The 27,387-nt window shown below is 37.3% G+C and overlaps 1 pseudogene; it reads right to left on the minus strand.

Moving 5' to 3' along the window:
* Window positions 1-12,800: 12,800 nt before the first annotated feature.
* Window positions 12,801-15,224, minus strand: LOC120607048 (uncharacterized; annotated as a pseudogene).
* Between the last annotated feature and the right edge of the window lie 12,163 nt (window positions 15,225-27,387).

Below are 27,387 nucleotides of genomic sequence, written 5' to 3' on the forward strand. Positions count from 1 at the left end.
ATTGTTATGATCATATGATTCTTATTCTTTAATTTGTTTACGTGGTATATCACATTTATTGAACAGAATCTGTTCTTGACAAAGCCTCCGCCACAAGTTTCTCATTTGCAAGAAACCATACCTGAGCTTCCTTTCCTTACATTCACCGAAGTCAACTTTCTCAGACATAAATCAGGGTCTTGGGTCACTAGCTTTTCTCTGGATCCACAGATAACATATTGGTGCAGACCTTGAGTTGTTTTCACAAGAATTAAATACTTACCCCTGGTAAAGAACTGCTGACTCTCACTGACCACATAACTTCCTACTCCCCTCCAAGATGTGGATGTGCATTATTTTTAGTTGATTGCAATTGAGACTCTGGGAGCTGAATAGAAATGTTTATCTTTCCTTAAATTTATATTTGGGGCCTTGCTCATTATAAGAGTGATCATCAGAGATAACCTGTTATGACCTAAGTATAAGGCGGGGCAAACATAATTACTGAACATCTGCTCTTTTTACTATCCTGTAACTATCTTTTCCCTCTGAAGACTCAGATGCCTTATTTCATCCTTAGCTCAGAAATTAATATACAACTCATTTTCTGTTGTCTCTGACCCTCCATGTATGTTTCCATTTGGACTCCCCTGGGAAATAGATATTTGATAATCGATTGTTTCCAGTGATATGGTCGATATTCTGGACCCTGAGCTGAATAAGACAATAAACCAGAACACGTGGTATAAAATCCAGTAGTGTGTTTATAGTATAAATGCCTGACATTACACTTTTTGACTGTAATCTAAGTGCCTGACATTAAACTTTTGATTTCTGAGGCATTCATTCCAATGACCACCATGTTCAATAAACATATTGCAAGCATCAACTGAAAATATTGGTTAGGTTTTTCATCACCAAAAAGGGTTGCAGCCCAGAGCATGCAGACATGGCAAGCCAGTGCACACTCTGGCCTGGATGTCAAAATGGAGAGGTATTTATAGAAGTGAAAGGGAAGTTAGAACCATAGAGCTTTATTAGAAACAGAGTTCTTCCTGTAGGGTTCTTTGTGTGTAGTTTTCTCGCGATTACATAAGAGTGCGAGAACTTCCATAAGCCCTAGCTCTTCTTATAGACTCTTCCGACGGATTACATTTGCTTAAAGTTCTAGTTAGTCTTCATCACCAGCTATATGACACAGATACCAGATAAACACTCAGGCCACTTGACCAAAGAAGGTCCCCTTTTGAAAGCCTTGGGTAACCTAGATGACGAACCACATGAGTGACCCCTTTTTTCATTTCTCACACTCTAATTACAGTCATGTTTTAAATTTGACCCCAAAATGCAAATCTACAGAACCCCAGCTGTATTGTCTTTGGACCGTAACATAGGCAGGGCACTCAATCCATTTTCTCTCTCTCTCTCTCTCTCTCTCTCTCTCTCTCTCTCTCTCTCTCCCCACTCCCTCACTCTCCCCCTTCTCCCAGACCTTCCTGTGTGGCCCTGAGTGTGCTGTGTGCTCTCCAGTAAAACTGAAGTAGTCAAAAGTGACAATTGTGTCCTGTCCACCGATGCTATACAAGCTGAGGGACTGCACAGAGGAGAAATTATCACTCTGTCCCTCCATGCTCATCAGACATCTCCCTCCTGTTATTCTAACCTCTAAGTACATGATTTCCCTCTAGGACTCTGGAATAAACAGAAAGGATTTTTTTTTTCTAATGATTCTCTGATCCCAATAGACCAAATTAAAAGTCAAGTGAATTCAGTTTTTATGACTCCTTGTCCTCTACCTCACCTGCTTCCCTGAGGTCTAATCTCCTAGTACCTTATCCTAAACTGTAATTCATGTTTTCTCCAAATCTGAGACTAAGGAATCTGTCAGGAACATATCTCTTTATTTCTTAAATCATTGATTTGTGGTCAGGATACAGTTCTGATGTCTCCAGAGAGATGCTACTTCCCCTTCAACAAGGGGAGAGCTCTGTTCTTGTGATATGCAATTTGGGGCACCACTCTCTATGGCTTCCTGACACATTTGTCAAAATAATTAGGGAGTTTGTACTTATATCACAAGTAATTAGATGTTATCATTTAGTGCCTCATTATAAAATATTTGTTAATTATGAGAGATACATTTAGATATTTTTTGCCATATAACCTGAGATTAGCATCTAATAATCATCACCTGATTTAATTTTTGAAAAGTTCATTCTGAGGTAGTACTCTCATGAACTCCATTTTCCATCACAGAAATGGGGCTTGAAGGAATTTAGTCTCTGCCCTAAGTTACAAACTGAGTGAGGGATGAGCCTTGATTGGAATCTGTCAGGACGCTTCTAGTTTTCAAACTCTAGGTCAGTGATTCCCAGCCTGAGATGACGTTGCCCCTGGGCTATTCTGCAATGTCTAGGGAGACTGCTAAACACCTACAATACCCAACATACATGATTATTCTGCCCCAATTGTCCTAAAGATGAGAAAACTTAGTCCAGATCAGCACTTCTCCAACTTCGCTCTGTGTATGAGTCACTTAGGATTCTACTTCAAATGCAGATTCTATTGGTCCTAGAGATTCTGAGAATTAAACGATCTTCCAGGTAATGCTGATGCTGCAGATCCTAGTCTGAGGATCACTTTTTGAATAGCAAGACTGTAACTCTGTGTTAGAGTCAGATAAAGTAATTTTAGATATCCTGAATGAAAAAATGTATTTACATGTAATTTTGAACAAATAGTGTATTTACTCATTCCAAAGGCTGTTATAAATTCATTGCTCAGTTTTTTATATAAGAATTCATAAATGACATTATATGATATACTTCTAAAAATACTTATTTTGACTCTTTTATATAAAGACTCTTGTGTTGTCACAGATAAAAATATTATTGTAAGCAGAATAAGAGCCTCCAAAAGATAACCACATCGTAATCCTCAGAAATTTGTAATATGTTATTTTTTTCGTTACAAGGAAGGATTAAGATAGCAGATGGAATAGGTTGACTAATAAACTGCTTTAATGATATCACTGGCCGTGATATTGCAGGTGGGATGATTGTCATCACCGTCATCCTAAAATGTGAAAGAGGAAGGAAGAAAATGGAAACTGAGGGAGATTGGAAGGTGCTATAGTGCAGGCTTGGAAGCTGGAAAAAGGGTCACGAGCCAAGGAATGCTTGTGGCCATGGGAAGCTGGAAATGGAGAGAAAACAAATTCTCTCCTGGAGCCTCCAGAAGAAACATGCCTGACAGACAACTTGATTTTAGTCCATTGTCTCTTCAGACTTCTGACGTCCTGAACTTTAGGTGAATTAATTTGCTTCTTTTAAACCCATTAGTGTGATGTTTTGTTTCAGCAGCAATAGCAATGTTATATAGACATTTATCCAATAACTAATTTTGGAGAAAAATGACTTTAAGGGTCTCAATTCATTCATTTTGCTTCCCTTGGGTGAGGACATTTTGTATTGAAACCCGCATTAAGTAGAAGAAACCCAAAGTCAAAATGGGGATTTTGCCCCATTAGCTGATACAGAGAATTTTCCATTGCATAAATGTAAATGTGGTTCTGAATTTGAGGCCTTTGGACATAAAGATAGGACAATAATTCATTATTAAAATCATGGACATGGACAATAGACTAGTGATTACTGGGGGGCGGGGAGTAGGAAGATAGAGAGAGTAAAAGGGGTCAAATATGTGGTGACAGAAAGATATCTAACTATGGGCAGTGAACACACAACGCAATGTACAGATATGCCTTACTGTTAATTTGTACACCTGAAACTTACTGGCTTTTGTTAACCAATGTCACCATAATAAAAATAAATAAATAAAATAAAATAAAATAAAATTAACGATAAGCATTCTACATTAGAAATTTTTCTGTTTCTATATTTTTAAAATTTCATGTTAATTCAACCTAACATTATTTTCATTTATATCCTCTGCAACATTATCTTACATTTTATTTCAACATAAAAGATAGGGTTATTGAGTCTGTTTATGCATATAAATGTGAGTAGTGTGTTTATTTACTAAATAATCATATATAAATACACATATACATAAACAGACTATTATCTGATGAGAGAATTCTTGGAATCAACAAGTATTTCCACAGATTTTATGTATTCTCCACCACATTTATCAGAAATATTATTGTAGAGTTTTACCATCAGAAATAAGGAAAAAGGCTCAGGGAGATTCTATTTTTCACAGGTATGTAATAATGCAGTTAAGGCTTTCATACAGTTCCTTGAATGATGTGTCATTAGACTCATTCAATATATCCTCTTATTTGTTAGGTCCCTTTGATCCAGCAACATGTACACTTTAAATATATGAAATATATTGCATGTAATTACACTCCAATAAATTAGCTAACAAGATAAAAAGTAAAATGATTCTGGCTCAAGGTAGGATGTAGAGTACAGGTAGCTTGAGTCACACTTTAATGGAAAGGGGAGAAATATCATTTGGTAGAAAGCAAAGTGTTTTATATGGATATAAAAACAGTGACATTAATTTATGAAAAATTACTTTGGTAAACTCATTTTTTTTGTATACTAGATTATACTTCATATATAAATAAACTGTCATAAATTGGTTCAAGATGGGTGCATTACAGCCTTACACAACATCATGGATGAGCTGGAGATACACAATGTAGAGATTCCAAGCTGATGTGGACCCATGAGTATCTGAATAGAGATCAGAACAACTCCCCTCATATAATCCCATTTGATGTAAATTATATCATTTAGGCTAGCTTGTTATGCAGCATTAGCTATCTGATACAATAACTAAAAAGAATTAAATGAGAGCAATTATAATTACTGGCTGGTTTTTAATTATGGGCATATGTTCTGATATTTGGACATAGCATTTAAATCTTTCTGTTATTCGAGTTTATTTGGATAACTGGATTAACAGTTGACTCTATTAAAGGTTGCTTTCATGTAACCAGGAGATGTTGGAAGGATGTGCATTTTAGCAGAAACTCTGAAGAAATCAAATTCTCCTCGGAGTCATGTTCTGATCATGAAGATGGAAGAATTTCCTGCATATGAGGAGCTATGAAAGGGATGATAGTGACATTGTTCATTCACTATCCAGTTAGTGGTTAAGACAAAATAAGAAAAGTGGAGATATTTTGCTTAGACTGCAGAAGAGTCATATTTGTAAACAGAATTGAAATTTCGGAGGGCAAACAGGAAAGTAATTTAGTAATAAAACGTAAATACACCAACCATTCTTCATCTCAATGAAAACAAACCCTCACACGTGAAATCCATCTTCTGTACTTTAGGAGTAGGTTACATCATGAAAAAGAAATCTTTGCATAGTAATCAACTGAGTAATGCTTCCTCACATATAAGGTCAATTCTTTCTAAAGAGCATATGAGAACAGGGGAGATGGCGAGGAAACATGGCGGAGTGAGAGACGTCCTCAGATCTCTCCCCCTGGGACATCAATAAGCTGAACATCTAAAACTCAACAAGAAGCACCCAAACGGCACACCAGAATGTCTGAGTGTGGGATCTGTGCATAAGAGCTACTACAGGTCAGAAACCCAGGTGCCAGTTGGTGGATTTGGAGAAATAAAGAAGTTGCATCTGGCAGCCTTTGGAGCTCCTTGCAGGAGGGGGAGGAGGGGTGATGGTGTGGTGACTTTCCTGAACAACCCTGCCTGGAAGTGCTGGGACTTCTACACAGCCGGCAACATGGCCCAGTCATCAGGACAGAAAGCAGAGAAGTGGGATGAGACAGCAAGGAAACAAAGGTTGAGTTTTACTGGCCCGGTTCCAAAACCAAGGCAGAGCTGCAGCTCCCTAAACAAAGGGCCCCTCCCTGCACACCCTCCAAGACCGAACACTGCAGAGCCCCAGGGGAATCTGAGCAAAAGCTGCCAAGACTAAAGCTACCTCTGGCAGCATCTGGAGCTCCCTGTGGGAGGAGGAGGAGGGAAGAAGGTGAGACGATGTCCCTGACCAGCCTGCCTGGAAGTGCCGGAACTTCTAACAGCTGGCACCAGGACCCTGTCATCAGGGCAGAAAGCAGAGAAGCCAGATGAGACTGCAAAGAAACAACAGCTGATTTTTACCAGCCCCGGTTGCAAAACCGAGACTGAGAGCCAACCCAACTCCCAACCCAGAGGTCCCTCCACACATACGCTCTGAGACAGATCACTGCAGAGCCCCAGGGGAATCTGAGCAAACGGTACTGAAACTGTCGCTAACACTGACAGGGACTGAAACTGAGAGTAGCAAGTGTGATTAAATATCTATAAGAAAATAAAAAAGACTTTTAGGCTTTATATAATGCAGGAATCCAAGAGACTTAGATGCCACCTACTGGAAACCAAAAGAGAGGTGCCTTCTTTGCAGCAGACTAAAGAGAGACATTTATAAAATAAATCTTTCTGGAAAAGCAACAGAATACACTTCCATTAAGGCCCAGGTGGAGAAATAGTCCATTAAACACAATAAATAACCAAGGTGACAAGGCATTTCTGAAAGAAAGAGAAAAATCTCCAGAAAATAAGCTTACAGACATAGAAATATGCAACTTAAATGACAGAGAATTCAGGATGATACTTCCAAAAAAACTCAAAAAGATCCTAAACGAGTAATATCAACAATTTCAGGAATTGAAAAAACAACTAGATGAGCACAGCAAGGAGATTGAAACCTTCAAAGGGAACCAAACAGAACTTCTGGAGATGAAGAACATACTGCAAGAGTTGAAAAATGAAATAGCAAGCTTGGGAAATAGAGTTGACCAAAAGGAGAAAAGGGTAAGTGATATCAAAGACAGAAATCTAGAAATAAGTCAGAAGGAAGAGGAGAGAAACTGAAGAATGAAAAATAATGAAAGAGAAATGCAAGAACTAGCTGATACCATCAGGAGAGAAAACATAAGAATAATGGGCATTATCGAAGGAGAGGAAAAGGAACAGGGAGTAGAAAGCATTTTCAGACAAATAGTTGATGAGAAATTCCCAAATGTAAGGAATGATCTGGAGCTTGGAATTCAAGAAATCAGCAGAACACGCAATTAACTCAATCCCAAAAGGCCTTCACCAAGACACATTGTATTAAATTTACAAAAATCAATGACAAAGACAGAATTCTCGGGGCAGCCAGGGAAAAGAAAATGGTAACATAAAAAGGAAAATCCATTAGATTATCTTTGATCTTCTCAGAGCAACCTTTACAAGCCAGAAAGGAATAGAATCAAATATTTAAACTATTAAGTGAAAAGAACTACCAGCCTAGAATTATGTATCCAGCTAAGCTCTCCTTTAGAGATGAAGGAGAAATTAAGACTTTTCCAGACATATAAAAATTGAGAGAATTCTCCACTATGAAGCCTGCACTACAGGAAATACTGAAAGATGTCAGCACATCTAAAATAAAATAACAAAACAAAACAAAACAAAACAATACATAATTAGGAGTAAAGTGAGTATCAAGCAAATAGAAGCAGAGGAGAAAGAGCCGCCCTTACCAAAACAGGGTATTATAAGCTTAAATAATAAGAACAGATATGCTATAGCAAGATAGTAATGAATGTTCAGCTTACATAGGGACAAACTGAGACAACAATGACTGATAAGGGGAAGATTTAAAGATCCAAATTTGCAAAGGGGAAAGTTGATAAGGCACAAGCAGAAGAAAATGGATGACTGTATATAGATAACAATCCTTTTCATATTCATAATGGTAATCACACATTAAAGATTCAAAACCATAGGATATAACATAAAACAAGAAGGAAAAGAGGGAAAACCCCCAAAGCCAACCGAAATACAGAAAACAGAAACACAAGGACAAGGAAGCAATAGAAATACTGAGCTACTAGAAAGCGAAAGATAAAATGGTTACAAGAAGACCTCAGATTTCAATAATCACCCTAAATGTAAATGGACTGAACTCACCAATACAAAGACACAGAGTTGCAGAATGGATTACAAAACAAAACCCAACCATATGCTGTCTCTAGGAGATACATCTCAGCTCCAAAGACAAATATAGACTCAAGGGGAAAGGGTAGAAAATGATATTTCAAGGAAATTGCATTCAGAGAAAAGTGGGAGTAGTGGTACTAATATGAGATGAAATAGACTTCAAAATAAAAAAGGTAAAGAAAGATACAGAGGGACACTTCATAATGAAAAAGGGAATCATACACCAAGAAGACATAGCACTTATTAATATTTATGCTCCCAATCAGGAAGCCTTGAAATATATAAAACTATTACTAACAGAACTATAGGGAGAAACAGACCAAAACACTATTGTAGTAGGGTATTTAAATACGCCACTGTTGGATATGAACAGATCATCCAAACAGAAAATCAGTAAAGAAATAACCTCTTTAAATGACACATTAGACCAACTGGACATCATTGACATTTACAGAGCCTTCTGTCTCAAAACAGCTGCTGCTGCTTATACATTCTTCTCTAGTGTACTTGGAACATTCTCAAGAATCAAACACGTACTGGGACACAGTAATAACCACAACAAATATAAGGGTATTGAAATAATACCACCCATATTCTCTGATCATAATACATTGAAACTAGAGATCAACTGCAAAAAGAAATCAGGAAGATCCACAAATACATGGTGATTAAACAACATGATACAGCAGAATAACTGGGTCATGGAAGAAATAAAAAGAGAGATCAAGAGATACATAAAAATGAATGATAATAATAGTGCAACATATCAAAACTTTTGGGACAGGGCAAAAGTAGTCATAACAGGAAAGTTCATATCATTACAGGCCTATATCCAAAACAAGAATAAATAAACAACCTAATGCTTCATCTTAAAAAACTAGAAAAGGAAGCACAAATGAAGCCTAAAGTCAGCAGAAGAAAGAAACAATCAAACTTAGAGTAGAAATAAATGAAATTGAAAACAAAAAACACTAGAAAAAATAAAGACAACAAGGAGCTGGTTCTTTGAGAAAGTTAATAAAATTGACAAACTCCTGACTAGGGTCACTAAAGAAAAAAGAGAAAGAGCACATATAAACAAAATCAGGGATGAAAGAGGGGAAATTATGACTGACATCGCAGAAATGCAAAGAATCATGCAAGAATACTATGAAAAAGTATATAGTAGCAAATTTAATAACCTAGAAAGAATGGACCAGTACTTAGAAAAATACAATCTTCCTAGACTGAATCAAGAAGATCTGGAAAATCTAAATAGATCAATCAGCAGTATGGAAATTGAAAGAATCATCAAAAACGTACCAAAAAGTGAAAGTGCAGGACCAAATGGATGGCTTCACCAGTGAATTTTACCAAACATTCAAAGAAGATTTAATATCTATTCTCCTCGAACTCTTCCAAAAAATCGAAGAGGAGGCAATATTTCCCAACACATTTTATGAAGCCAATATTACTCTGATACCAAAACCTGGTAAAGATAACACAAAAAAGAAAACTACAGACCAACATCTCTCATGAACACAGATGCAAACGTCCTAAATAAGATACTAGTGAACCGAACACAGCAACATATTAAAAAGAGTATACACCACGATCAAGTGGGCTTCTTCCCAGGGGCACAGGGATGGTACAACATCTGCAAGTTGATGAATGTGTTACAACAACTAAACAAAATAACAAATGAGAATCGTGATCATATCAATAGATGCAGAAAAAGCCTTCGACAAGATGTAGTATCCATTTATGATCAAAACACTTAACAAAATTGGTACAGAAGGGAAGTACTTTAACATAATAAAGGCCATCTATGAGAAACCCTCAGCCAACATTATATTTAATGGTAAAAAACTAAAAACCTTCCCTCTAAGATCAGGAACAAGGCAAGGCTGTCGCTACTGTTATTTAGTATAACATTGGAGGTCCTAGTGAGTGCAGTCAGGCAAGAGAAAGATATAAAAGGCATCCAAATAGGAAATAAATAAGTCAAATTGTCAATATTTGTAGATGACATGATTCTCTATGTAGAAAACCCTAAAGACTCCACAAGAACACTACTAGAAATAATAAGTTATTACAGTAAAGTCTCTGGATACAAAATCAACATTCAAAAATCCATAGCATTCCTATACTCTAATAATGAAGTATCAGAAAAAGAAATGAAAAAAAAAAACATTCCTTTTGAAACTGCAGCAATAAGAATAAAATACCTAGGAATAAACCTAACGAAACATGTGAAGGACCTGTATAATGAAAACTACAAGACCCTCTTAAAATAAATTGAAGAAGGTGCAAAGAAATGGGAAGATATTCTGTGTTCTTGGATTGGAAGAATCAACATAGTTAAAGTGACCATGTTACCTAAAGCATTATACAGATTTAATGCAAGCCCCATCAAAATCCCATTGGCATTTTTTAAAGAAATGCAACAAAAAATTATCAGATTTGTATGGAAGCACAAAAGACCCTGAATTGCCAAAGCCATCCTTAGAAAAAAGAACGAGGCTGGAATCATCACTCTGCCAGGTTTCAAACTATACTACCAAACGACAGTAATCTAAACGGCATGGTATTGGCAGCAAGACAGACATACAGATCAATGGAACAGGATAGAGAGTGCAGAAGTATACCCATATTTATATGGGTAAATGATTTTCAACAAAAAGCCAGAAACATACAGTGGAGAAAGGAAAGCGTCTTCCATAAATGGTGTTGGGGAAACTGGAAAGCCACCTGCAAAAGAATGAAACTAGACTCTTGTCTATCCCCATACACCAAAATTAACTCAAAATGGATTAAGGACCTGAATATAAGATCGGAATCAATAAAATGCATAAAAGAAGCAGGAACTAAACTTAAGGACCTTGGACTTAAAGAAGATTTTATGAATTCAACCTCAAAGGCAAAGGAAGTAAAAGAAAAATAAATGAATGGGACAATATCAAACTAAAAAGCTTCTGCTCTTTGGCAATTCAGATGGCTTTGGCAATTGAGACAACTATCAGAATGGGAAAATGTATTTGCAAGCAATGCCTCCAATAAGGGACTAATATCCAAAATATACAAAGAACTCATACGACTCAAGAACAACAACAACAACAAAAACAAAGGATCCAATCAAAAAATGGGCAGAGGATTTGAACAGACTCTTCTCCCTAGAGGACATACGAATGGCCAGCAAATATGTGAAAAGATGCTCAACATCGCTAGATATTAGAGAAATGGAAATCAAAACCACAATGAGATACCATCTCACACCTGTTAGAATAGCTATAATCAACAGGACAAGTGGTAACAAATGTGGGAGAGGATCCTGAGAAAAAGGAACCTTTATACACTGCTGGTGGGACTGCAAGTTGGTACAGCCACTATGGAAAACAGGATGGAGTTTCTTCAGAAAAGTAAGAATTGATCTTCCATATGATCCAGCAATCTCTCTACTGGGTATTTACACCAAAGGCTTGAAAACTCATATCCAAAAAGATATTTTCACACCGATGTTCATAGCAGCATGTTCACAGTGTCCAGGACATGGAAGCAACCAAAGTGTCCTACAATAGATGAGTGGCTAAAGAAGCTGTGGTACATATATACAATGGAATATTACTCAGCCATTAAAAGAGATGAAATACTGCCATTTGTGACATCCTGGGTAGACCTCGGGATAATTATGCTAAGTGAAATAAGCCCGACAGAAAAAGTAGAAAATCACATGGTATCACTTATTTGTGGGACATAAACCTAAAAGCAACAAATGAACAGAACAAACAGAGACTCAGGGACATAGACAATGGCTCTACCAGAGGGTAGGGGGTGAGGGAAGAAGAAAGAGGTAGACAGGGTAAAAGAGTTCAGAGAAAGGGGGGTTGTGGGAGGGTGAAGTGAGTAAAAGGAATCAAATATATGGTAGCTGAAGGAAACGAGACTCTGGGTGGTAATCACACAATAGAATATATAGATGTCAAATTATAATGTACACTCAAAAATTATATAATTATATTAACCAATGTTAGCCCAATAAACTTAAAATAAAAAAGAGCATATTAGCTGAATCTATTATTCCTTTTGTCTTTCTCTGACGGCTCTACCTGGAGATATATATTTGATAATCAATTTTTTCCCCCAGGTCTATGAGAGGCATTCTGGACACCGAACTCAACAAGAGAATAAAAGCAGAAGTCTAGTTAAAACCAGCAGAATGTTAAAGTGCATGATATCTTAAGAGCAGTTAAGGTAGTGAAATGGAATAGAAAAGACCCAAAGAAAAAACTATTTCATTTTTCTCTGTGCAAAACATCACGTAAATGAACTTAGTCAACAAGTGTAGTTTACTATATGTGAATTATACAATTCATGAATAATCTTTAGTAACCCAAAAGAGAATTACAGAGATGATATGACCATTTGATAAGAAATTATTTTTATTTTTATTTATTTTAGGGCTCTGGTTCCACTGTATTTACTATAAAATGAACTGATGATAGGATAGAGGTTGAACAAGGAGGTGAAAGCATCCAATACAGGGCAACTTGACAGATAACAGGACTCTAGCTAGGCTTAAAGGAACTGATTCTATTCTGGCTGGGGGTAAATCCATATAATTAGATTTTGCATTTATAAAATTATCACTATGAGTTGAGAAATCCAAAGCATTTTGATTTAATCATTCCATCTATAGATGCTAACTCTAAATTTAGGGAAGAAAAACACTCATTGCATTATTATGGGTTGGGCTTTCTTATACGTTTCCTAAATCTACCTAATATTTTTTTGTTTGTTTGTTTTGATACAATTTACAGCTGTGATAAGAAGAGCACCACAGCCCTGACTCAGACATGGTCTTTAGCTTCAGAAAGTCCATCGGTCCTGTAGTTGTCTGTCACTGCTAAATCTGTTGCGTGCAGAAGCCTCAGAGCTCTGGGTTTGCCAAGTAGAGTGCTCACCATTTAAGCTCTTCCTACATATAGAACATGTATCATGCAGTTCTAACCACGGCACCTTACAACTGCTGTGAAAGATGTGGCTGCTTGGTAACTGCCGACTTCCTCTTCAACTGTGTAATCTTTTTTTGCATACCGAACACTCTAAACACTTATCAACTTGCTCCTGAGTTACTGTCACTGTTGGGAGAGATGTGATCTTTCCCTTGTCAGCTCGTGGAGGCCCTGTGTTTTCCAGTTGTCTTAAAAGCTGGGTTACAATGGCATCAAGCCCTGTGTGACCCCAGGCATAGTCCCCAGGGTTGGAGTGTAGCAACCCGCTCCAGGCAAAAGGGATGGAGATTCTAGGAACTACAGAATTTGCAAAGATGTCAGCAAAGAACTGTTGTATTATTCTTTCGATAGCCGGAGATCTACTGGAATGAGTACTTCCTTGTGATCTGCATCTCAGAGTCATTGGCAACCTTGAAGATTGACTTGGTCCCCAGAGTCAGTGTGAGTTTGGTGACCTCCCTAATTGGCTCTATTATCTTGGTCCAGTGGATTGCTACTTAGAAATGGTCTAAAATCTTGTATAATCATTCTGAGGTTCAAATTGCGCCTGACCTCTGCAAAATGTTTTATTTTCTATCTGGCTGCTGCCATCACCAAAAAAAAAACCTAGAATCATCTATCTCTTCTTTAATAAAGCCTGATTCACATCTGGGGGGATACATATTCTGGGCATTTGGGGCTGACCTCACCCTTCAGAAGTAACCACTGCTTGGTTGCAGCGGCCCCAGAGCCCAACTCTGCTGCCTCTGCCACTGCTTCCTCAAAGTGGCCGTCAGTCTCTTAAGGAACCAGTATCTGTCACGGGAGTCGGCTTGGCACAGAGAGGTGGCAGAGCAAAGAAGTGGTAGAGCAGACAATGACCCCAAGGCCCTCTTCCAACAGCAAAGAGGCACAGGGCAGAAGAAATTATTTTTAAGATTCATATGGCTTCACATAATAATTTGGCTTTTCCAAATATATTTGGTTCAAATTTGGGAAAACTTTGTGAGACTGGGAAAATGGCCAAAATGGGAATATATATATATATATATATATTAGTGCAGAAAGCATGATAAACAATTACTTACATTGTATAGAGAAGGTGAATAAAATAAATGGAAATTCCAGCAAAAAATAAAGGAGGCATATTCTATTTCCACAATTTTCTGGTTCTAAGGCTTTTAGCTCTCCAAACACGGAAATTCTTCAGCCCCAAAACAGTTGTCCCTTTTATAGCTGCCATCCCACAGAATGTTTTCAAAGCCCCCTTTATGTCTTTGTTCCTGAGACTGTAGATGAAAGGATTCAGCATGGGTGTGACCACGGTGTATATCACCGAGGCCACTGCACTTGAGTGTGTGCTGTGGGTAGCAGCATCACTGAGGTACACTGCTAGACCTGTACAATAAAATAAGAAGACAACAGAGAGGTGAGACACACAGGTAGAAAATGCTTTATACTTCCCCTGAGCTGATGGGATTCCACGTATGCAGGAAACAATCTTAGAGTAAGAGTAGAGGATCCCAGCAAAAGGAACACCAGCCAGCAGCACGGCTGACAAATACATCGCCAGGTTATTAAGAAAAGTGTCAGAACAGGCAAGTTGGACCATCTGATTGAGTTCACAGATAAAGTGGGGGATTTTCAAGACTGTACAGAAAGACAGTTGCAAAGCCATTAAGCTTTGTAACAAGGCATACAGGGCACTCATGATCCAGGACACCAGAAGCAGCAGTCCACAGAGCCTGGAGTTCATGATGACCATATAGTGCAGGGGATGACAAATGGCCACAAAGCGGTCATAGGCCATCACAGTCAGGAGGAAGTCATCCAACACTCCAAAGAGTTGGAAAAAAAAAATCTGTGTGATGCAGCCTCCATAGGTTATGACTTGGCTCTGTGTCTGGATGTTCACCAGCATCTTTGGGATGGTGGTAGAGGTGAAACAGATATCTATCATGGAGAGGTTTGAGAGGAAGAAGTACATGGGTGTGTGGAGGTGGGAGTCTGAGCTGACGGCCAGGATGATGAGCAGATTTCCTAACATGGTGATCAGGTACATGGAGAAGAAGAAGCCAAATATGAGAGGCTGCTGTTTTGGTTCATCTGAAAATCCCAGAAGAAGAAATTCTGAAATTTGTGTACCATTCCCTATTTCCATGTGGTAGAGTTGATGACTAAAAATGAAAAAAAATAACATGATTAATTTTTACACATGAGTATTACTAACCTGTGAAATGCTACAACTTATATTTTAACTGTAAAATATACTGATGACATATATATGGTTTTGTAGAGATCTGACCCCCTTTAAGTAAGGTCATGTGATATCTCTAATTAGGAATTTATGCCCCACTCTTAGCAATTTGTCAAATAAATCATTTTTAAATTGATTTAATGAGAATTTTTTTTATACATTGAGGAATAATTGCTGAGTCCTGGTCTTTTTCTAGGTAAAGAGTACACAGTACTGAAAAACAGAAGTCCCTATAATCCAAAAAAAGAGAAAGAATATAAGGAAGTGAAAAATTATACACGATGTTAGATGGTACATTTGCTTTGATGAAAAAGAAAGTAGGTATATAAGAGTGTCGAAGTGCATGTTATTTTAATGGAATTGAGAGAGACTTGAAAACAAGGTGCTATTTGAATAGAGACCTTAAGGGAGACACTAAAAGATAGGATGATTTTTGGGAAGTGTGTAGTCTGTGTGGGAAAGAGCCAGTACAAAGGTTCTGATGTTAGCACTTGTCTCAAGTAATCAAGACTCAAAAGGAAGCCATGTGGTGAGGGGAATGAGCAAGAGGGAGATGATAGGGATGCTGTCAGAGAATGTGGAGGAATGAGCTGGCCTGTCTGCTACAGATGAAACTTCAAGACACAAGGACTTGCTCAATCACATGTCCTTAACTTTATTTCTTTGCAAAGAATCTTGTGAGAAGAAGTGATGCCTTCTTTACTTCCATCTGTTGATTGACATTCTGTATCTGTATTTTAAAGAACACATATCAGAGTATATAAGCTAGGTACCCCTGCCCCGAGAGTGGAGAAATGCTCATGTACTTCACACTCACAGACACACATACTATGTCCTCCTGGGGTCATGTTAATACCAGCTTCTACTCACTCCCAGACACAATATGAGGAAAGAAATAACACAGGGCAACATAATATCAGATTATCTTTTCCCTATAGGTTATAGAAATAATTCCAAAGTCCTCTTGATAAGCTCACAATTTGACATGTAAAACTGGGGCTCCATTTTCATATATATATTATCTGCCCTGTATATTAAAAATCAGTTAAATAAACAGAGATAAAAAGATGAAAGATAGACAGACAGACAGAGACAGTGACAGAGACAGAGACAGATCTAATCAGTTCAGATGGTCTCTGAGAAATTGTAATGAGGAGAAAGCATCCTTGGTTTTGGTAACATGCCAACCACAGTTCTTTTGCCTTCTGCCCAGAATTATCAATAAGGGAGCAAATAACTATTTATTCAAAATATAAAAGAGCAATATCTTTATGGCGTCAAGACATCTTACAGATCAAAAACTTTACTAAAAAATTTGCAAGGAATAAACTTAGAATTTACAAAAGGAAATGAGACACAGCTGGACATTCTAAATGCTAATATCCTCACCCAAATAGTGCAGGCAGTGGTATCAATTTAGAGTGGTGACAGATTTGAACAATATATGTAACATGCTTAGCAAACTGAGATGAGATGAGGCTGATTATTTTTTTTCTGCATCTAATGTCTCCCTTGCTTCCTCAACTCTAGATCCCCAATTGCACAGCCGTATTTCAGTTTATCGTCATTTCTCCCATCTTTTACGGGCCAGATACCCTCTAGACAGATAATCACATTGACCCATGGAGATCTCTGTATATTGAAAACTGTTCATAAGACTCTTGCATTAAACTCCATCCCAGTGACTCCTCAATGCATATAGAAGCCAAATTTTGTAGCTTCAAACATAAGGCTCAAGTCTTGTGACCTTTCCACCCACTTCACCCACATAGAGCCCTGCCCGCCCGTGCTCACACTAATCTCCCAAATGATGAACTTGACTCCCAGCTTCCCTGACGCCACAGCTATAAGCTCAGAGCCTTTACACACACACTTCCCTCTGCTCAGAGTCTCCTTATGAGACATTTTCAAACTTTTCACCCCCTTTTCATCCTCCAAACTCCATATACTCTCAGATTGCCTACATCCTCTTCTTTATGAGTCTTTTCTTTTTCTGAACATAATCACAGGAAAAGGATACTTTCTCATCAAGTTAGTTACGTATTAAGATGCCTATGGGGTAATTTTTATTTAGTTCCATGTCTTTTCTCCCTGCTACACAGTGAGTGCAGTGAGGCATGCAGCATGTTATACACATCACCACCTTCACACCAGCCTTAGCTGAGTTGAGAACAGTAGCTGAATAAATAAGCATTCCATGGAGGGATGAGCAAATGTTCTCTCAGAAATTGTTGATGATGAGAGAAGGAAGAGAAGGAGGCAACACTGACCTAGGTGTGGAGGACATGGCAGAGGAATGTTTTCCATATTCCGTATCAGGACCCCGTAGGGTGGCAGACTATGGTTTGTAAGAATTAAGTGGAATAGAATCAAGAAGTCATGAGAAAATATGAGAGTGCATCATATACAGAGTACATACATAACCGTTTCATGGTTCTCTTGGTCAGTCGTGTGTGTGTGTGTGTGTGTGTGTGTGTGTGTTGCTGTGTTTGTGTGCAGGCATGCTGGATCACAACATAAAAAGAATGTCTTACTTAGGGACAAAATAAAAAACTCTAGAATCCACTGCAATAAATACAAGAATAGTTTTAAAAGACCACTTCTTGAGGGAAAAGCAACAAGAATGAGGAGCCCACAGAGAGTTAGGAGCAGAGAGAAGAGGCAGCCGGCGTGGGTGCTGCAGTTCCCTCAGACTCCAGGGACCTCACACTGACTGGACCTTTACCACCCCACTGGCCTCAGCATGGTGTCCACCTCAGCCCTGATCTAATTATTATTTCTGCACTTATTCCACGTTTATTTGACCAATTTTCTTTATATGGCCCAGGAGTGGATGAGCCTGGCCCTTTTCTCACTTTTCTTTGTGGAATTCTTTCCTTCGTTATTTTTGAGCTTTGAGTTTTGACCTCTTTGTAACAAATCTGATGGGTATACTAGTCCTGGTTCTGTTCCTTGTCCAACATGAAAAGGCCTCCCCAGACATATTCTATAAAATCCTGCTTTAGCTACAACTATTGGTGCCCTTTCTTCATACATTTGTCACTAAGGAGATGATGTCATATTGCACTCATTTCACTGTACTGGGCCTTCTCCTTCATAATGTGATATTTAATGCGTAAACACCTCACTTATTTTGCTTACCTATGTGGTTTCATAATATGTGCATTTATACAGAACAAATGTTAAGGAATGGGAAAATATGACCAAATTAAAATAGTGGATTTTAGTAACTGTGTTGTCAATTTAGTTTATATGTAAGACTAATTCTAAAAGAAAAGATAAAATACAATAATTTAATCACATTAATATGGGTCTCTAATTCCAGATAATTGGCAAAGACCTAGAAAGAAAAATAAAAAAATGTACTTTTGAAAAGCTGTGGAGGAAGAATTATCTACTGTTCTAATTGTATCTATATAAACACAAATAGATTCAGATATCCTTAGGAAAGGATAGATGTGATCATTAATGAATGCAAAAGAATGCTCATCAAAAGTTGGGTGAGGACATTTAAGTTTCTTTGTGTAAAAATAATGAAGGAGGACACAATATGACAGACTGTTAGAATTGAACAAAAAAATTATAATTTTCATACTTTCCCGCAGTACATCTCTCTATATATGATGGAATACAATGCCAAACAGCTAAGTTGGTAGAAAAAACTCCAATTTAACAGATTAAATAAATTAATTAGTCTACCTAGAAGACAAACATCTCCATCTCTGGGCTCTGAGTGAGGCTGGATAGGCTCTCAGAAGACCTCAGGTACAAGATCTCATGTTCCATCCCCTCTGATTCATCCCTGAAGTACCTTCTGGGGTCTCAGACTCATCTGAATGGGGTCTTGGAATGGGAGGACTCCTTGTGGAAGTCCGAATGCCTCCCTGGATAGTTCATGATAGAGACTGAAACTCTGTCCCCAGACAAGGCAGCAGAACAAAGTAAAGCATTGGTTCCACTCAGACTTAGGAATCCAAAATAACAAATAGGTCCTGTAAAGCCCAGGCTTGCACATGCAGAGCGGAGATCGTTTCTGCTTCATTTATCTGCTCATTACACTGTTTTCAATGTTATTTCCACCTCTGAGCCTAGATTTCCCTGTGGGACACTTGTCTGGAAATTTTTCCTGCTGATTCTCTGTTCCCAAGAGACCAGGTGAGAAGTGAAGTGAATCCTGGTTCGTACTCTTTCCCATGACTCTCTTGCCTGCCAGATGTCTCACCTCCCAGAACCTTATCAAAACCCTGAATTAAAGTTCTCTCAAAAGCCTAGACTGAGGATACTGTCTGTGTTAGATCCCAGGGTCTTCAAAGAATTGGCATGCGGTAGGACACAAATCCTGATAGGTAAAGAAAATTGCCATTTCCCTTTTCATCAATAGGAAACTCTGTGACTTTCATGTAAACTTTGGACACTACACACCTTGGCTACATGACACTTTACCAAATTAATGAAGAATATTATACTTATATCAGTAGTTAAAAGTTGTCCTTTGGTCCCACATTATGAAAGTTTTGATAATTATAAGAAATATATTTACATAATTTTATGCCGTATAATCTGAGCTTTTACCTTAAGGTATTGTCAAATTTCAATTTTATGAAAGTCCATCCTATGGAGTTGTTCTATTTTGAACTGTATCTCACATTGCAGAAATGAAGCTTGAAAAATTTTAGCGATCTGCCCGAAGTTATAATCAAAATAAGGAATAGGTGCTAATTAGAAGCTGTCAGGACGCTTTTAGTTTTTAATCTCTGGGCCAGTGGTTCCCAGCCAGAGATGATGTTGCCCCCGAGCTATTAGGCAATGTCTGAAGGGAGGCTGCTAAAAACTTACAACATCAAATACAAATAATTACGTCAAATAGAGAAGGTGAGAAGAGCCAGTCTGGACCGGCACTTCTCCAACTCTAATGTGCATGTGACTCATGCAGGATTGTAGTTCAAGTGCAAATATTAATTCAGCAGGTCCGATGGGCCCCAGGGACTCCAGGAAGATGCTGATGCTGCAGGTCCTGATCTGAGGACACTGTGAGTAGTAAAGCTGAGGACCTCTGTAAGTTGTACATCGTCTTCACCCAAAATTGCATTTGCATTAAATTTTGGTTGCAATGTGTGCAGTCATTCACCATCAAACAAAGGGAATAAATTCTGAGAAATGTCTGGTAGGTTAGGAAGCATAGAGTGCACTTACATAAACCTAGATGGTTAGGCTGGTATACACCTAGGCTATGTGGTATAGCCTTGCTCTGTAGGGGAAGAAAAAATTTCTTTCTACTCTTCTGGGTTCTTTGGTGATACTTCTTTGTAACAATGACAGATTAATAGAAGAAAATTAGTAAAGTTTAATAACATGTATTTCTTCTGTGTACATGGAAGAGATCAAGGATAACTGAGTAATTACCAAGACTGGCTTGAGCTACCATGTTAACTAAAATCTTTAGCTAAAGATAGAAGGTGCTGGGTTTGGGTGTAGTAAGTTATGGGTTATCAGGAAAAGCCCAGTGAATGAGGTAAGGCTGTTATGCAGATATAAGTCATCATCTTCTTCACTGATGAACTTCTAGAGAAAAGGTCACCCCCTTTTCCTGGTACAACCTGGGAGACACCCTTACAATTGGAGCTTTTCCTTAATATGTAAATATTCCTTACAAAGTGTAACTTGTACTTGGATTGTAGAGCTTCTCCCATGTCTGCTGTTTCTTAAAACTCACCAGCCTAAAGAAAATTGTTTTACCATATTGATATATTTTGGGGTGACAAATTCTGTTCCCTTACAGTTCCTAGGTTACAGACCTATATAATGTGTCATTATACCGTACACTGCAAGAAATTGTATCATAATGACAATTTGTGTAATGCTTCATGTTCGGATGTTACAATGGTTATGAAGTCTTAGGTGATAGGAATTTTTTAGCAACGTTACAATCTGTGATATATTTTAAAAATTTTCTTTGTTATAATTTTTTTAAGTTTTATTTATTTATTTATTTTTATAGTGACATTGGTTAATGAAATCCAATAAGTTTCATCTATATACTTTAACAGTAAGGCACACATATGTTTACACTGTGTGTTACCTCCAATAATTAGATTTCTTTTTGTTAAAACATATATGACCCATTGACTCCCATCTACCTTCCCATCCCACTTCCCGCCTACCTTTTGGTAAACATTAGTCTATTGTTCATGCCATGAGTCTCTCTTTGTTTGTCCTGTTCATTTGTTGCTTTTAGGTTTATATCCCACATATAAGTGATATGCGATTTTCAACTTTTTCTGTCTGGCTTATGTCGCTTAGCATGATTGTCTTGAGGTCCTTCCATGTTGTCGGAAATGGTAGTATTTCCTCTGCTTTTATGGCTGAGTAATATTCCATTGTATATATATACCACAGCTTCTTTATCCATTCATCTATCATAGGACACTTTGGTTGCTTCCACGTCCTGGCCACTGTGAACAATGCTGCTATGAATATCGGTGTGCAAGTATCTTTTTGGATATGAGTTTTCAAGTCTTTGGGGTAAATACCAAGTAGAGAGATTGCTGGCTCATATGGTAGATCAATTCTTAGTTTTTTGAGGAACTTCCATACTGTTTTCTATAGTGGCTGTACCAATTTGCAGTCCCACCAGCAGTGTATGAGGGTTCCATTTTCTCCGCATTCTCTCCAACATTTGTTACTACTTGTCCTGTTGATTATAGCTATTCTAACAGGTGTGAGATTGTATCTCATTGTAGATTTGATTTGCATTTCCCTGATAGCTAGTGATGTTGAGCATCTTTTCATATATTTGTTGTCCATTTGTATGTCCTCTGGGGAGAAGTGTCTGTTCAGGTCCTCTGCCCATTTTTTGATTGGATCCTTTGTTTTTTTGTTGTTGTTATTGAGTTGTATGAGTTCTTTGTATATTTTGGATATTAGTCCCTTACTGGAGGCATTGCTTGCAAATATATTTTCCCATTCTGATGGTTTTCTCTTTACCTTGTTGATGGTTTCTTTTGCTGAGCAGAAGCTTTTTAGTTTGATGTAGTTGCATTCATGTATTTTTTCTTTTACTTCCCTTGCCTTTGAGGTCAAATTCATAAAATCCTCTTTAAGTCCAAGATTCTTAGTTTAGTGGCAATAGTGGAAAACCTTACCTTGTTCTTGATCTTAGAGGGAAGGTTTTCATTTTTTCACCATTAGGTATAATGTCAGCTGAGTGTTTGTCATATATGGTCTTTATTATGTTAACATACTTTTCTTCTATACTGATTTTGTTAAGTGTTTTGATCATAAATGGATGCTGTATCTTGTCGAAGGCTTTTTCTGCATCTATTGATATAACCATATGATTCTTATTTGTTAATTTGTTTAGTTAGTGTATCACATTAATTAATTTGTGTATACTGAACCATCATTGTGCCCCTGGGATGAAGCCCACTTGATCGTGGTGTATAATCTTTTTAATATGTTCCTGTATTCTGTTTGATAGTATCTTATTTAGGATTTTTGCATCTGTGTTCATGAGACATATTGGTGTGCAGTTTTCTTTTTTTGTATTATCTTTACCAGGTTTCGATATCAGAGTAATATTGGCCTCATAAAATGTGTTGGGAAGTATTGGCTCCTGTTCGATTTTTTGGAAGAGTTTGAGGAGAATAGGTATTAAATCTTTTTTGAATGTTTGGTAAAATTCACTGGTGAAGCCATCCATCTGGTCCTGCACTTTCACTTTTTGGTATGTTTTTTATGATTCTTTCAATTTCCATACTGCTGATCGGTCTATTTAGATTTTCCAGTTTTTCTTGATTCAGTCTCAGAAGGTTGTATTTTTCTAAGTACTGGTCCATTTCTTCTAGGTTATTAATTTTGATGTCATATACTTTTTCATAGCATTCTTGCATGATCCTTTGTATTTCTGTGATGTCAGTCGTAATTTCCCCTTTCATCCCTGATTTTTTGTGTGTCCTTTCTCTTTTTTCTTTAGTGAGTCTAGCCAAGGATTTGTCAATTTTATCAACCTTCTCAAAGGACCAGCTCTTTGTTGCATTTATTTTTTTCTATCTTTTTGTTTTGTTTTGTTTTCAATTTCTTTTATTTCTGCTCTTATTTTGATTATTTCTCTCCTGCTGACTTTAGGTTTCATTTGTTCTTACTTTTCTAGTTTTTTAAGATGAAGTGTTAGGTTATTTATTTAGGTTTCATTCTTGCTTTCGGAGATAGACCTGTAATGATATGAACTTTCCTCTTATGACCGCTTTTGCAGTGTCTCAAAAGTTTTGATATGTTGTACTATCATTATCATTAGTTTCTATCTATCTCTTGATCTCTCTTTTTATTTCTTCTCTGACCCAATCATTCTTCGGTAGCATGTTGTTTAATCTCCATGTATTTGTGGTTCTTCCTGATTTCTTTTGCAGTTGATTTCTAGTTTCAAAGCATTCTGATCAGAGAATATGGTTGGTTTTATTTCAATCTTCTTATATTTGTTGTGGCTATCCCTGTGTCCCAATCTGTGGTCGATTTGAGAATGTTTCATGTGCACTAGAGAAGTATGTATAAACAGCTATTTTGAGATGGAAGGCTCTGTAAATGTCAGTTATGTCCAGTTGCTGTAAAGTGTCATTTAAGGATGTTATTTCCTTATTGATTTTCTGTTTGGATGATCTGTCTATATCAGACAGTGGGGTATTTAGGTCCCCTACTATGATGGTGTTTTGCTCTGTTTCTCTCTTTAGTTCTGTTAGTAATTGCTTTAAATATTTCGGGGCTTCCTGATTGGGAGCATAGATATTAATAAGTGTTATGTCTTCTTGGTGAATGATTCCCTTTACCATTTTGAAGTGTCCCTCCATATCTTTCTTTACCTTTTTTATTTTGAAATTTATTTCATCTGATATTAGTATTGCTACTCCTACTTTTCTCTGAATGCCTTTTGCTTGAAATATCATTTTCTACCTTTTCCCTTTGAGTCTATATTTTTCTTTGGAGCTGAGATGTGTCTCCTGGAGGCAATATATGTTGGGTTTTGTTTTTTGATTCATTCTGCTACTCTGTACCTTAGTATTGGTGAGTTCAGTCCATTTACATTTAGGATGATTATTGAAATATGAGGTCTTCTTATAGCCATTTTATCTTTTGCTTTCTGGTAGCTCAGTGTTTCCATTGCTTCGTCGTCTTTGTGTTTCTACTTTCTGTATTTTTATTGGCTTGTGGGTTTTGCCTCTGGTTCTTTTTTTATGTTATATACTTTAGTTTTGAATCTTTGGCATGTTTTTACCATTACGATTATGAAAAGGATAGTTATATATATAAAGCTGTCCATTTTCTTCAGTGCGTTTCTTATCGCTATTCCCCTTTGCGAGTTTGGATCTTTGAATCCTCTTTTCCGTCATTGTTGTGTCAGTTCATCCCTATGTACTCTGAATGTTCATTACTATCTTGTTACATTTCTCTTCTTATTTAAGCTATAATGCCCTGTTCTTAGTAAAGGTTGCACTCCTCTGCTTCTAGTTGCCTGACAGTCACTTTACTCCTAATTATGTATTGTTTTGTTTTGTTTTGTTATTTTGTTTTAGGAGAACTGACCTCTTTCAGTATTTCTCGTAGTGCAGGCCTCATAGTGGAGAATTCTCTCAATTTTTATATATCTGGAAAGGTCTTAATTTCTTCTTCATATCTAAAGGAGAGCTTAGCTGGATACATTATTCTACACTAGTAGTTCCTTTTACTTAATGGTTTAAATATTTGATTCCATTCTTTTCTGGCTGTCAGGTTTGTGCTATGAAGTCTGATGATAATCTAATGGCTTTTCCTTTATAGGTTACCTTCTTCTTTTCCTGGTTACCCTCAGAATTCTATCTTTGTCGCTGATTTTTGATTATTTTAATACAATGTGCCTCGTGAAGGCCTTTTTCGGTTGGAATAATTGGGTGTTCTGTTGACTTCTTGAATTGCAAGCTCCAGCTCATTCTTTAGATTTGGAAATTCTCCTCCACTAAATAGTCTGAAAATGCTTTGTAGTCTCTATTCCTTTTCCCTGCCTTCGGTAATGCCCATTATTCTTACTTATGTTTCCTCTCCTGAGGAAAGGTATCAGCTAGTTCTTGTATTTCTCTTTCATTATTTTTCATTCTTTGGTTTCTCTCTTCTTCCTTCTGATTTACTTCTAGATTTCTGTCTTCGATATCACTGATCCTTTTCTCCATTTGGTTGACTCTACTTACCAAGCTTTCTATTTCGTTTTTCAACTCTTGCTCTGTGTGTGTGTGAGTTTGTGTGTATGTGTGTGTGTGTGTGTATGTGCTTTATCTCCAGAAGATCTATTCTGTTTTTTTTGAGGGTTTCGATCTCCTTGCTCTGCTCATGTAGGTGTTTTTTCAATTCCTGAAATTGTTGATATGACTCATTTCGGAACTCACTGGGTTTTTTCAGAAGTATCATCCTGAATTCTTTGTCATTTAAGGTGCATATTTCTCTGTTTGTAAGCTTAATTTCTGGAGATTTTTCTCTTTCTTTTTGAGATGCCTTGTCACCTAGGTTGTTCATGGTGTTTAGTGGACTATTTCTCTCCTTGGGCATTAATGGAAGTATATTCTTCTATTTTTTTTCAGAAAGGTTTATCATATAAAGTCTCTCTTTAGCCTGCTGCATAAAACGAGGTTTTCTTTTGGTTTCCATTTGGTGGTATCTAAGTCTCTTGGATCCCTAGTTTATAAAAGCCTTAAGAATGTCTTTTTTTAAAAAATAGATGTTTAGTTATGCTCGCTACCTTCATTTTCAGTTCCTGTCAGTGTTAGCAACAGTTTCGGTTGCATTTGCTCAGATTCTCCTGGGGCTCCATGGTGTTCAGTCTGGAATGGCTTAGGGGATGGAAGCTGCAGCTCAGCCTCAGTTTTTCAACCACAGCCGGTAAAAATCAACTGTTCTTTTTTGGCTGTTCTGCTTTTATATTTTCTGCCATGATGACTGGGCCCTGCCACAGACTGAGAGGAACTTACAACTCTCCCAGGCAGGGAACTCAACACACCTTCTCTCCTCCCCCTCCTCCTACAAGAATCTCTAGTGGCTAGGAAAATTAGCTTCTTTATTTCTCCCATTCTACCTGCCGACACCTAAGTTCTGACTTGTGGTAGCTCTTATGCACACACTCCATGCTCAGATCTGCTGGTGTTCAGTTTGGGTCTTTTTTGTTGAGTTTTAGATGTTCGACTTATTGTTGTTTTAATAGGAGAGATCTGGGGATGTCTCTCACTCCACCATGTTTCTCCAAACTCTTGTGATATATATATATATTTTTTATAGAAAGACCCTTGCATCACCAAATAATACACATCACAAAAAGACTTTGTAGTAGGCAGAATAAGGGCCTCCAAAAGATATCTACATTCTACTCTCTGGAAACTTGCAACGTGTTATTTATCATAGTAAGGAAAGATTGAGATACCCTTTGGAATACTTTTGCCATCAGTAACCTTTAGATAAAAAGATTGGCTGTGATTATACAAATAGAAATAGTGTATTGCCGTAGTCCTAGAAAGTAGAAGAGGAAAGAAAAATAGTTGGAATCAGAGAGAGATTAGTAGATGCTACATTGCTGGCTTTGGAGATGGAGAAAGGGCTGTGAGCAAAGGAATGTTTGTGGCCATGAGAAACTAAAATAGAAGAGGAAATGTATTCTCTCCAGGAACCTCCAGAATAATCACCCTGCAGACGTATTGATTTTAGTCCAACGAGACTTGCTTCAGCCTTCTGAAATTCAAAACTGTGTGAACATACATTTGTTTCCTTCATACCCTATGGTTTTAATTTATTACAACAGGCATGTAATATATTTATTCAATAAATTTTTTGTAGGAAACAAAATTTTAGCCTCTCAGATAATTCTATTAGCTTCCCTTGCGTAAGGACTTTTGTATTGAAGTCCCACATTAAGTAGAAAAAAAATCACAAGTCTTTGGGATTTTACTTTATTAGCTGATCTAATGAATTCTCCATGGCATAAAAGTCAATGTGTTTCTGACTCTGAGGCCTTCGTACATTAAGATAGGAAATGTAATTTATTATTAAAATTAAGGTCTACCATTCTACTTTAAATCTTTGTCTAAATGTCTATATTCTTTTAGTTTCTTTCTTTTTTTTTAGGTGAGGCAACCCTTGGTTGACCTCACAGATTGCAAGAACTTTGTCAGCTTACAATCTCTTATTTTCTTGTCTTTTA

Source organism: Pteropus medius, unplaced genomic scaffold (genome assembly GCF_902729225.1).
Source record: "Pteropus medius unplaced genomic scaffold, Ma_sr-lr_union100, whole genome shotgun sequence".
NCBI classification, from domain to species: domain Eukaryota; kingdom Metazoa; phylum Chordata; class Mammalia; order Chiroptera; family Pteropodidae; genus Pteropus; species Pteropus medius.